The sequence below is a fragment of the Diceros bicornis genome, chromosome 7 (genome assembly GCF_020826845.1).
Source record: "Diceros bicornis minor isolate mBicDic1 chromosome 7, mDicBic1.mat.cur, whole genome shotgun sequence".
Taxonomy (NCBI): Eukaryota; Metazoa; Chordata; class Mammalia; order Perissodactyla; family Rhinocerotidae; genus Diceros; species Diceros bicornis.
Genome location: NC_080746.1, coordinates 6,624,950 through 6,637,287, shown reverse-complemented (window position 1 = coordinate 6,637,287; position 12,338 = coordinate 6,624,950).

The following is a 12,338-nucleotide window of genomic DNA, read 5'->3' as shown; positions in this document are numbered from 1 at the left end:
CAGATCTGAATAGGTCAAATAATAAGAGGGAAAAACACCAGCTCGACTGGAAAGGGAAAACATCCACATTGGCTGAGATAGCAGCAGATCTGAATAGGTCATATAATAAGAGGGAAAAACATCAGATCGATTGGAAAGGGAAACACCAGATCGACTGAAGGGAAATGACACAAATCAACCGGAAAGAGAAACACCAGGTTGACCGAAAAGAGAACACATCAAATCAGTTACTTCACAGTAAATCAATTACACACAACATCCATGCCCCACTGCCGGGAGAGTCCTGTCAATCGACATGGCTGGGCAAGGATCACACATCCTGGGCAAGGCGTCCCTTCCACAGGTGGAACTCTCACCAGGTCTCAGTCTCCAGCAGTTTATATAAGCAGTTACAGAGTTTACAGAGCAAGCATCCAGTGTTCCCATGCACAAATGGTTACCAGTGGCGTACGTGCACTGAGACCCTTGGCTAACGTCCCAGCCCAGCAGGTGTGTACGTGCATTGTTTTCTTTGGTTATCATCTTAGCCCGGCACAGATGGACAGTCCATCCCGTGCTATGATGCTCCAAGAGCCTTGAAATGTTACAACTTGCAACTCCCTCCGTGGGAGAAGGGCCAGTTCCCACCACACAGAAAGCAGCTTTTATATTTCTTTTTGTGCTGGTGGCTGTAGGTCAATGGAGCGGCCAAACATGGCTGTACTCATGTCAAGACAGCAGGTTCCATTCCTTCCCTCTTCCCCTTCTGAGTTATTGTTGTCAATTATTCTGTTTTGTGTTATGAGTTTGTGACTAAGTTGAAGTGTTCATAGTTGCTTTTGATGCTTTCCTTCCCTTTATCTTGTAAGTTATAATTAAGTATTTGCTACCCTGTTCTGAAAGAGAGTTGCAGTTTTCTGATTTTGTCTGTCTACTTATCTCCTTGCTTAAAGCTTTGTAGATCATTGTCCTTTTGTTTCAGGTATAAGGGCATCCTTAATCATTTCTTGTAGGGGAGGTGTAATGGCAATGAACTCCCTCAGCTTTTGTTTATCTGGGAAAGCTTTTATTTCTCCATCGTATCTGAAGGATAGTTTCACTGGGTAGAGTATTCTTGGCTGAAAGTTTTTGTCTTTCAGTAATTTGAATATATCATTTCATTCTTTCCTATCCTATAAGTTTTCTGCCAAGAAATCTGCTGAAAGCCTGATAGGGGTTCCTTTGTAGGTTATTTTCTTCTGCCTTGTTTCCCTTAAAATTTTTTCTTTGTTTTTGACTTTTGCCAGTTTTACTATTCTACGTTTTGGAGAAGGTCTTTCTGCATTGATGTAGTTAGGAGTTCTATTGGCATCATGTATTTGTAAGTCTAGTTCCTTCCTTAGGTTTGGGAAGTCCTCAGGTATTATTTCTTTGAACAAGCTCTCTGCTCCTTTCTCCCTCCCTTCTGCCTCTGGAATACCTATAATCCTTATGCTGTTTTTCCTAATTGAGTCAGATATTTCTCTAAGAATTCCTTAATTTTTAAAAAATCTTAGTTCTCTCTCCTCCTCCACCTGAAGTATTTCTATATTTCTATCCTCTAAATCACCAATTCTTCCTCCACACCATCAGCTTTTTTTTTTAAGGGTTCTAGATTATTTTTTTATCTCATTAATTGTGTTCTTCACATCTGGAATTTCTGTTTGTTTTTTTTTTATAGTTTCAATCTCTTTGGTGAATTATTTCTTCTCATTAATTTTATTCCTGTGTTCATTGAACTGTCTTTCTGAGTTTTCTTGTAACGTGTTGAGTTTCTTTATGACAGCTATTTTGAATTCTCTGTCATTTAGATTGTAAATTTCTGTGACTTCATGTTTGGTTTCTGGAGATTTGTCATTTTCCTTCTGCTCTGAATTGTTGCTGTAGTTTCTCATGTTACTTGATGAACTACTCTTTGTTGGTTCATTTGTAGTAGTATCAGGTCATAGATTCCACCTGCTACTGCTGGGGGGAAGCAAGAATTGTGTTTCTGGTCCCACCCCATCTGCTGGAAGTTATGCATGTATGGTGGGTGCTCCTACTGGCTGGGAAAGCGTTTGCACATGGGCTCAAGGCTGCTGATGTGCATTCCCACTTGTGGGGCTGCAGTGGTGCTATGGGTGCTTGCACTGGCTGGGAGAGTTTTGCATGTGCCTGAATATCTGCCACCGCCTCTTCTTACGGTCTCACCAGCTGCTGTGCATGGTGGGCAGGGCTTCTTCACAGGTCCGAGCCTGGGCCACTCATTGGAACTTTAGTGGCAGCGTGGGCTCTCCTACTGGCTGAGAAAGCATTCAAGCACAGCCCCAGGGCTGCTGCCATCCCTTCCCACAGTTGCGCTGAGGTGCATTCCACTTTCAGAGCCACAGCAGTACTATGGGCACTCATTCTGGCTGGGAATGCTTCGGGAATGCACACAGGGCCGCCAGGGAAGGGTAGGGGGGTGTTCACCTATGTCCAGCACTTCCCTGGGAGCCAGTCCATCCACCTTCAGATGTACAGCTGCATGGGTCTCTCAAGTGTCCTGTTGTGCTATGTGGGTATCCTCCATTGGTCAATGAATGTTCATTTAGTTGTAGTTCAAAGGGGGAGAGATAAGGGGAACAGCTCACTCTGTCATGTTGCTGACATCACTCACCAATCATTAACTTTTAAGGGCATTTAAAAATATTTTAAAAAATTAAGACATAACACACACAAAGTACACGAATCTTATGTATACAGCTCCTTGAATTTTTATAAAAGTATAAACCCATGTACTCTCACCCAGGTCAGAGCATAGAACATTTCCAGTACTACAAAAGGCTGCTTCATGCACTGCTCAAGCAATACCATTTGCCAAATGTAGACGCTATTCTGTTTTATTTCACTATATATTCATGTAGTCTGTTCTTGAAAATAATAGAAATGGAATCATACTTTATTAATCTATTATGTCAAGCTTCTATCATTCAAAATTTTGTCTATGGAATTCATGTGTGTTGCATGTCTAGCAATTGTTATTTATTTCTAATTGCTGTGAAGTGTTCCATTGTATGAATGTCACATAATTTATTTATCAATTCTCTGGTTGATGAACATTTGGGTTGTTTTTACTTTTTGATTATCATGAATAATGCTGCTATTAACAATCATATATAAAATTTTGTGTGATCATATATTTTCAGTTCTCTTTGGTATGTATCTAGAAGTGGAATTGCTGGGTTAGATGGTAACTCTATGTTTAGCTTTTTGAGGAACTGCTAAACTGTTTTCTATAGTGTGTGTATTATTCTACATTCCCACTGACAATGTATGAGGGTTTCAATTTCTTCAAATACTCTCCAACACTTGTTATTTTCCATTTTTTTCTTTTAATATTATGGCCATCATAGTGGGTATGAAGTGGTACTTCATTGTGGTTTTGAATTTCCCCAATGCCTAAAAGTGTCAAACATCTTTTTATGTGCTTATTGGTTATTTGTATTTTTCTTCGAAGAAATGTCTACTCAAATCCTTTGCCTATTTAAAAAATACGCTTTTCTTTTTGTTGTTGAGTTCTACAATCATATTTAAATATTTACACAGTATTTTTTGTCAACTATACTTCAATAAAAAATATTTTAATGCACTTCTCTCAGTACTAGAATAAGAAAACAGAAAAAGTGGTAAGGATATAAAAAATTTGAACAACACAACTAAAACCAATATCTTGACCTAGTTGACTAGATAAAACAGTTTGGCAAACTTTTTCTGTAAAGGACCAGATAGTAAATATTTTATGCTTAGCAGTCTATGAACGGTTTCTGTCACACGTTTTTCCCAATCAATACAAGAATTTTACAACTTTTAACTCCATCTCTCCTTTTCTTCCTTATATGCTATTGTCCTACTCTATTTTTACTTCTGCATATATTTTCAACCCACAACACATTATTATTGCTTTAAGAGCTCCATACTTATTTAAACTACCAGTATAAGTATGTTTCCAGTACTGTTCCATCCTCTTGAATTTCTATGTTTCTTCTTCAATCATTCTGCTTCTCCCCAAAGAACTGGCTTTAATACTTATTTCAGTACAAGTATGTTGACAATGAAGCTGATTGGCTTTATTTTACAGAAAATGTCTTTATATTGCTTTCATTTTTGAAGAATATTTTTGTAGTGTAGATTCTAGGTTAAAATTTATTTTCTTCTAGCACTTTAAAGATGTCATTCCATGATCTTCTGCCTTCTATTGTTTCTAGTGAGAAGTTAGCCTTATCTCTTATTATTTTGAAGTTTGTTTTCTCTCTTATTATTGGTTTTTTGAAAGTAATGTGTCTTTTTTTTATCTGACTGCTTTTAGCATTTCTCTTTATCTTTAGTGTTTAGCATTTTACTATGATGTGCCTACTTGTTGTTCTTTGTTTTGTCTTCCTTGGAGTTCACAGAGCTTTTTGAATCTGTGGTGTCATGTCTTTCTTCAGTTTTGGAAAATTATGAGCCAGTATTTTTTTCATATAATGTGTCCTTTGATTTGAGTATTTGCTTTTAAAGCCTTATTTATAACCCTAAAAGATACTTTACCCTCTGTTCCAGGTATTTCAAGCAATAAGGAGAAGAAAAGGGAGAGACTTTTAGATTAAAGAGCATTTTTCTCCTTTTCCTTTAAGTTGCAACTAATAGTGACCTGTCCACTTCTCTCTCTCTCTCTCTCAATCTCTCTCTCTCTTTCTCTCTCTCTCTCTCACAGCAAACTGGTTAGGTTTGTTGGATACACATGGCAGAGTTTTCCTGAAGACTTAAAACCCAAGGTTTCCCTTATCCTAATTTGCAATAATTTGGACTTTAGGTATGAACACAAGAGGCAAGAACAATCTTTCCTTTTACTTAAACCTTCTCTGTAATTAGCTGTCTTTCTTTAAATATAAAGGAAATGATTACCTATAGTGGTAGCAGATGTGAAACATGTCACACTTTTCCCCCTATGATGTGTCTTTTCTTTAAATTGCTTTGCTTCCTATCATAGCCCTCAGGCTTCTTTGTGGATGTCTCAGCCTGCCCACTCCTTAAATATCAATAAACCTTGGGATTCTCTCCTTGATTCTTTCATCTCTTCATTTTCATATTTCCTAGATTTTATTCTCAGGGATTTAATTACCATATATATGCTGATGGCTTCTGAATTTTACCTCTAATTCAGATTCTCTTCCAAATTTCAGAATCATATACTCAACTGTATACTGTACATTTCATTTGTATGTCTGATGGACATCTCACATTCAACATATCCAAAATTGAGCTTACTATTACCCACTCAAATTGCTTATTTTTCCCTCTTATCTTAGTGAATAACAGCTCCATCAATTTACTTGCCCAAGTCAGAAATCTAGGTGTCATTCTTTTTTTGTTTTAACAGCTTTATTGAGGTATAATTCACATACCATGCAATTCACATATTTAAGGTGTACAATTCAATTTTTTTGGCATATTACATTATTTATTTTTAAAAATTATAATAAAATATATGCAATATAAAATTTGCCATTTAAACCATTTTAAGTTTACAATTCAGTGCCATTAACTACATTCACAGTGTTGTGCAACCATCACCACTATTTCCAAAACTTTTAATCACCCCAAACAGAAACTCCGTAACCATTAAACAATAACTCCATATTCCTCCCTGCCCCCAGCCCTTGGTAACCTCTAATCTACTTTCTGTCTCCATGAATTTGCCTATTCTAGGTATTTCATATAAGTGGAATCATACAGTACTTGTCCTTTTGTGTCTGGCTTATTTCACTTAATATTTTCAAAATTCATCCATGTTGTAGCATGTATCAGAACTTCATTCACTTTTATGGCCGAAGGATATTTGAATTATATATATATATACCACATTTTATTTATCCAATTTTCTGCTGATGGACATTTGGGTTGCTTCCACATTTTGGATATTGTAAATAAGGCTGCAACGAACATTTTCATACACACACCTGTTTGAATCTCTATTTTGAATTATTTTGTGTATATACCTAGAAGCTGAATTGCTGGGCCATATGGTATCTCTATATTTAGCTTTTTGAAGAACTGCTTTCCACAGCAGCTATACCATTTTACATTCTCACCAGTAATGTACAAGGGTTTGAATTTCTCCACTTCCTTGCCAACAGTTGTTATTTTTCGTTTTCTTTGATTATAACCATCCTAGTAGGTGTGAAGTGGTATCTCATTGTGGTTTCGATCTGCATTTTCCTAATGACTAATGGTGTTGAGCATCTTTTCATGCACTTATTAGCCATTTGTATATCTTCTTTGGAGAAATATCTATTCAAGTCCTTAGCCCTCTTTTTAATTGGGTCATTTGTCTTTTTGTTGTTGTTGTTCTTTTTATTCCGGATATATCTACTTTGACTTCTAGATTTTCCTAGATTAAAATAACCCTTGAGTCTCATGGATTCTATTTTCTTAAAACCACTTGAGTATCTCTTTTTTTAATCCCCATTACTTCAGAAGACTACTACCTCTCACTTGGATTACTGTAGTAACTGCTTACCTGGTTTCCCTGCCTCCATTCTTGCTCTCCTCTAATCTGTACTCGACAAACAAGGTGGCCAGGGCTTTCAGGAACACAAATCTGATTATATCATTCTCCTGCTGTAAATCCTTCAGTGCTTCTATTGTTTTCAGAATAAAATGTAAGTCAATAACATGGCTTAAAAGATGATTTATGATCTGGCCCTACTTTTCTCCTTCACTCTCTCAACACTTTCCTCTCCAAATCTGTATTTCAGCCACACTCAAGTTGCAGGTCCCAAGACACAACACACTTTCATTTGGCTCTAGGCCTTGAATGCTCTTCCCTTTCCTTTATCCCTTGCTAAGTCATACTCTTCCTTCAGGTCTTAGCTTAGATGGCGGTTCCTCCGGAAATCCTTCCCTGATCCCGCTTAAGACTGGGCTAGATGCCCCTCTTTTGTGCTCCCATAGTTCCCAGTACATAATCTTGGGTATAGCTACCTGTTGACCAGTCTTTCTCCACTATGGGTCTAGTACTTGGGGACAGGGAGCATATATGGTGCAGCACTATATTTCTTTGAACCAGCACAGTGCCTAGGGCAAAGCGGATGCTCAATAAATATTTGCAGGATAAATGATCTCTATACAGGTTTCCCTGCTATCAGAAAGTTTGCTTTACGTCACTTTGTTTTTATGAAAGACCTACATTAGTACTTCTTTTCGCTAACGGAAAGAAATCTGAAGAGGATTTTCACTTTTACCAAAAAAGGCGAAAAGCGAAAACAGTGTTCAGTGTTTGTTTTGCATCAAGCTGTTACAGAGGCTAAGCAGTCAAGCATACTGTCGTATTTCAAGCCTTCCACATCAGTCACATCAGCCACAGCAGACAATGAACCTCAACCTTGGACATGGAGGCAGGCAGACATAGAAGAAGGCGTAGACGTTAGTGACCTGCCTGCCCTGATGGATTTAGACAACGATGAGATGTTAATAGATGACCCTCTTCCTCTCTCTCCTACATCCCAGTCTCCTGTACCTCCCACCACTCCAGTGTCCGATGACTCAGCCTAACACCCCATCATCACCAACACTACCTCTCCAGTGTGCTCGCAGCCTTCCAGTGTGCTTGCTGTCTTCCCGATTCTGGTAAGAGAAACCACACTGTTCACACATTATTTCTATTCTATACAGGTTGTGTATTTATCATATCATTCCTTTTACTATCTGTTACCATTATTTTAGGTTTTGTGTGTGATTTGGTAGGTTATTTTTTGGGTCTGGGAACACTCAAAAATTTTTCCCATATAAATTAATGATAATTCCTTCTTCACTTTACACCAATTTTGGCTTTCGAACGGTTTCATAGGAATGCTCTATTTTTGGATAGTGGGGAAAACTTGTATTCAATTTGTATATATTTATCTGTATCACAAAATTGCAATGCATTGCCACAATTAAGGCAATGCAATGCAACACAGAAAAGAAAATGCTGCCGCTTAAGAACATGGTATTAAATACCCTGAAATATAACAATATCCTTTCCCCAAACTCAGTTATCCGATTGGCTAAACAGTCATTTGGAACGCAGCACCTCAGCCAGCTTCTTATCACTGTTCCTAGTTTCCTGGTAGTTTCAGCAAGTCACGTGAATTGAAGTTTTGTTTTGAAAATTTTGTCGGGGGGGGGGGAGGTGGTTGCTATAGTTGTGCACAAACTTGTTTTTCATATCTGGCAAGACTGATTTGCTCTGGATGATCCATTGCAAGAAGAGAGAGAATAAAGAAATAGGTTTTTTATGGGAAAATAGCAAAGTCACTGGCAGTTTTGATTTTACAATTTATAGGATCAGGGCTTTCTCTCCTGGAAGGAAAAATTGAGTTCTTCCTAATTCTCTTCTTTTATGTTCATCTCATTATTAACATGTTCCCTCTTACATTTTCCTTTTTCAGTCAGACCCTCAACTCTCGTTTTTCAAGAGGGTTTACAACCTCAGTTAAAGCAGACCAGGTGTCATGGATAAATCCACGGTACTGCACGTGTACCCGATCCATAAAAGCTGGATATGTTAAAATATGGTCTGACGTAGACAAACACATGTAACTAAAATGTAAAAGTATGTTTATATTGCTGAGTGTATGAGAGAGCTGTACCACATAAGCTGATTAGATCTCTGAGACAAACCGACTCGGGAAAGGGGGCCTTTTCCTTCCGGCTGAGATCCACAGACCTAGGCGGAGTGCAGCTGCATTCTTTCTTAAACCTGGATCTTGTAACTGTGTGCTGCAGACTTTTACTCGTGTTATGTGCTGCTTTCATATCCTCCCTCATTAAATGCCCTTACTAAATTGAAGTAGAATTAAGTTGTATAAAATTATTTTAAATGGAGAGTTCAAATCCTTGATAGTGAGACTATTAGGAGTAAAACGAGAGTTTTACGACCAGAAAAGAGGAAGAGTGTTCCTTGATCTGGTTCACTATTTTAGGAAAGAATAGCAAGTAGTGACACTTCTGATATAAGTGACACTTCTGATAGAACGGAGGTTAAGGAGTCCGCCGATTGGAGAAGAGGGGAACCTGTTAGCCGTGGGTAGAGTTACTTAAATGTCTGCATTGAATACCGATCGAACGATATCTACTGAAGACCACGTGAGCTCGTCTGTGCCTCAGTAATATTCAGTGACCACGGACAGTGAGGAGCGCCCACTGAGCGCCTCACTGAAGCCCGTCTTCGAAGATGTAATTTTTCCTGCCAATAGGGAGCGACATGATTCCACAGCACAGACGCCGTACTTCCTTTGCGTCCGGTAGAGGGCAGTGACGGCCACCCCGCAGCCCTGAGACGTTGCTGCTCCCTTACAATCCTCTCCTGACTCCGGGCATGGTCAAACGCCAAACCCACTTGGCCCCAAAGCTCATCAGACGCCCGGGCTTGATTGCTAGGAGGTGAAAAACTTGTGAGGACTCAGAGAAACCCCGTTGACAGTCCACATTCTGCACAATTATCAACTCATTTTCCTTGCTCATGAAATTTCTGTTAACTTATAACAGGTGACTGGGGCTGTCTATATTTAGAGGATTGCCTAGTAACCAAAGCTGCAGGACACATGAGATGGTTAGGGTTTCTATCACAGACGGAACTTTGACATTTCCTGATTGTAATCTGTTTTCATATATTAATATTCAATTTATCTCAGTTTTATCAAGTGCTTAGTATTTTCTTTTAATGGGGAGAATAAGTGATAAAAATAGACATTCATAAAACTGGAATCCCGTTAAAATGTATATATAACTGGGATAAGTGGGGAAACATTGTCCAGTAGAAGATATGGTGAACTTAGATTTTTGAGACTAGGATTTGCAACTTTAGCTATGTCTGGTGTCCTCGAGTAAACCACATATCCCCAGTTTCCTCATCTGTGAAACACAAATGATAAGACCTGTCCCATTTCGTTCATGGACTGTGTGAGGCTCACATGAAGTAAGGTATTTGGAAATTTTCTGTAAATGGAAGTGTCTTGCAAATGTAAGATACTTTATATTTTTGAACTCAAATACAATATTTTTTGGAAAAAAATAATAAATGTTGATTGTAAAACAATTCAAACAATCCTCAAAACGACAAAAAGGAAACAGTTCCTCCAAATTCCACTATTAAGAAATTATCACTGTTAATATTTGAACATGCTTTCAGACATCTCTGCATGCACATATATACATATGTATATAAAAAATGTTTCAAAAATTGAATTGTATTATACATTCTATTATTTAAATGCTCCCCCCCCCACTCAACATTGCAGTAATCATAGCTAACAGTTATTAATCTTTAACAATGTGTCAGGCATTGTCTAAGCCATTTATGTGAATCCTCATTTAATCTCACAACCATGGCATCAAGTATGTACTTTTTTTTTTTAAAGATTTTATTTATTTATTTTTCCCCCCCCAAGCCCCAGTAGATAGTTGTATGTCATAGCTGCACATCCTTCCAGTTGCTGTATGTGGGACGCAGCCCCAGCATGGCCGGAGAAGCGGTGTGCGCCTGGGATCCGAACCCGGGCTGCCAGCAGTGGAGCGCGTGCACTTAACCGCTAAGCCACGGGGCCGGCCCTCAAGTATGTACTTTTAATGGAAAGATAAGGGAACTGAGGTTCCGAGACGTGAAATAACAGATTTTCCAATTTTCTGCAATTTTAAGGAGTTTTACAATTAACATATTTCCTTCTGCTTACAGCTTTTTCCACTTTTATTATTATCTCTTTAGCACCCTGTTTGTTAAACAGTAGCAAAATCAAGAGGGCTGCTTGTTTAAAAATATCAATTCTCACACCTACAAATCTCTGAGGGAAGGTATAAGAATTGGGATTTTTAAACAAACTCTCCCAGGAAACTATGTGCACAATCGTGTTTGAGAACCATAACCTTGGTTTAAATTGCTAGATTGCGATTGCTGGATCAATTTTGCATTTGAGACATAATGACAAACTGCCCTCAGAAATGTCACACCAGTTTACAGTGCCACAAACGGTGTGTGACTGATATAGTTTCTTTGTTTGGGTCTCTCTGTATTCCAAAAGATTACCTTGTAAATTACTTCTTTGTTTGCCATCAGGACAGTAACTTACTTGCAGGCTATTGTGTGTGTGTGTGTGTGTGTGTGTGTGCATTCTAAAGTCTGAATTTGAGGTTGAGCACTTTTCTTCAAGCATGATAATCATTTTGAGGTTCTCAGGAACCTATCTGCTTATTCTGTTCAGTGACAGCCCCTCTCTCTCAACTCAACACCCTCCCTCGTGCCCCACTCCCTTTCTGGTCTCCAAACCATTGTCTTCAGGGCCGAAAAAACATACTTTTCTAAAATTACACTGGATAAATGATGGTATAAATTCTGCATAATTAGTCCTTACAGATGGAAAACAGATTCTAGTTCTTTCCACCAGAAGTCAACTATGATTTACCCTCCACCTCCCTGTCTGGTTGCCCTGTTTATACCATTCTCAGTCCAGAGCCCTTCTGCCTAATTCTCCAAAAATTCTTGGTCCTCCCAGCTTCCAATCTCCCGTGTCAAAACTAATATCCTCCCTCTCAGCTATGTGAACATTATTCCTCTACTGGACCCCAGATTTTACCCTTTAGCTTGGTTGAGCTATTTAGTTATAATTTCTAGTTTTTCATAAAGCAAGATTCCCCTCACACTGAAGTTTTAAATAAAACTCTTTTTCAAAAATTGTCTTCCTTGTCCCTAGAAAACTAGATTTCTTTTAATTTCTCTGTCCTTGAAGAAAAAAGCTATTTTCTCATCTAAAGGAGACAGAAAGACTTTTTTACTAATTCATTAACAATTAACCCTTAACAATTAAACTATAGACATCTAACAAGTTACATGCAGACGTCTGCCTAAGAGATCATGTGCTCTGGAATATTCAGTAGGAGGGTGAGTCATCATCTCAGACCTTAATATAAAGTTTACATTATTCGGTTATGACAATAATTATGTCTCATTGTCTATGGCTTTAAAAAAAAAACTTCAAATCTATACACAGAGAACAAAGCCATATAAAATTAGACATGGGTAGGTTACCTGTACTAATGTTGCTTCAAATGAATAGAAAAATGTGTTCTTCTTCCAGTGCGTTTATTCAAGGGGGAGCTTGAATTCCAATGCAGATTTCTGAAGCAAATCATTTTACAGAACGTTTCAGATCAGAGAGTTTTTAGTCCATGAGTGAGAACATTAATGTGAAAGGAAAATGGGGTAATATGAGCAGAATGTTGGTCTGGGATCCTGAAACTCTCCCTCCCCTTCTCTGAGCATTTGTTTCTCCTTGGGGCTGTCTCTGTGCGGTCCATAAAGATAC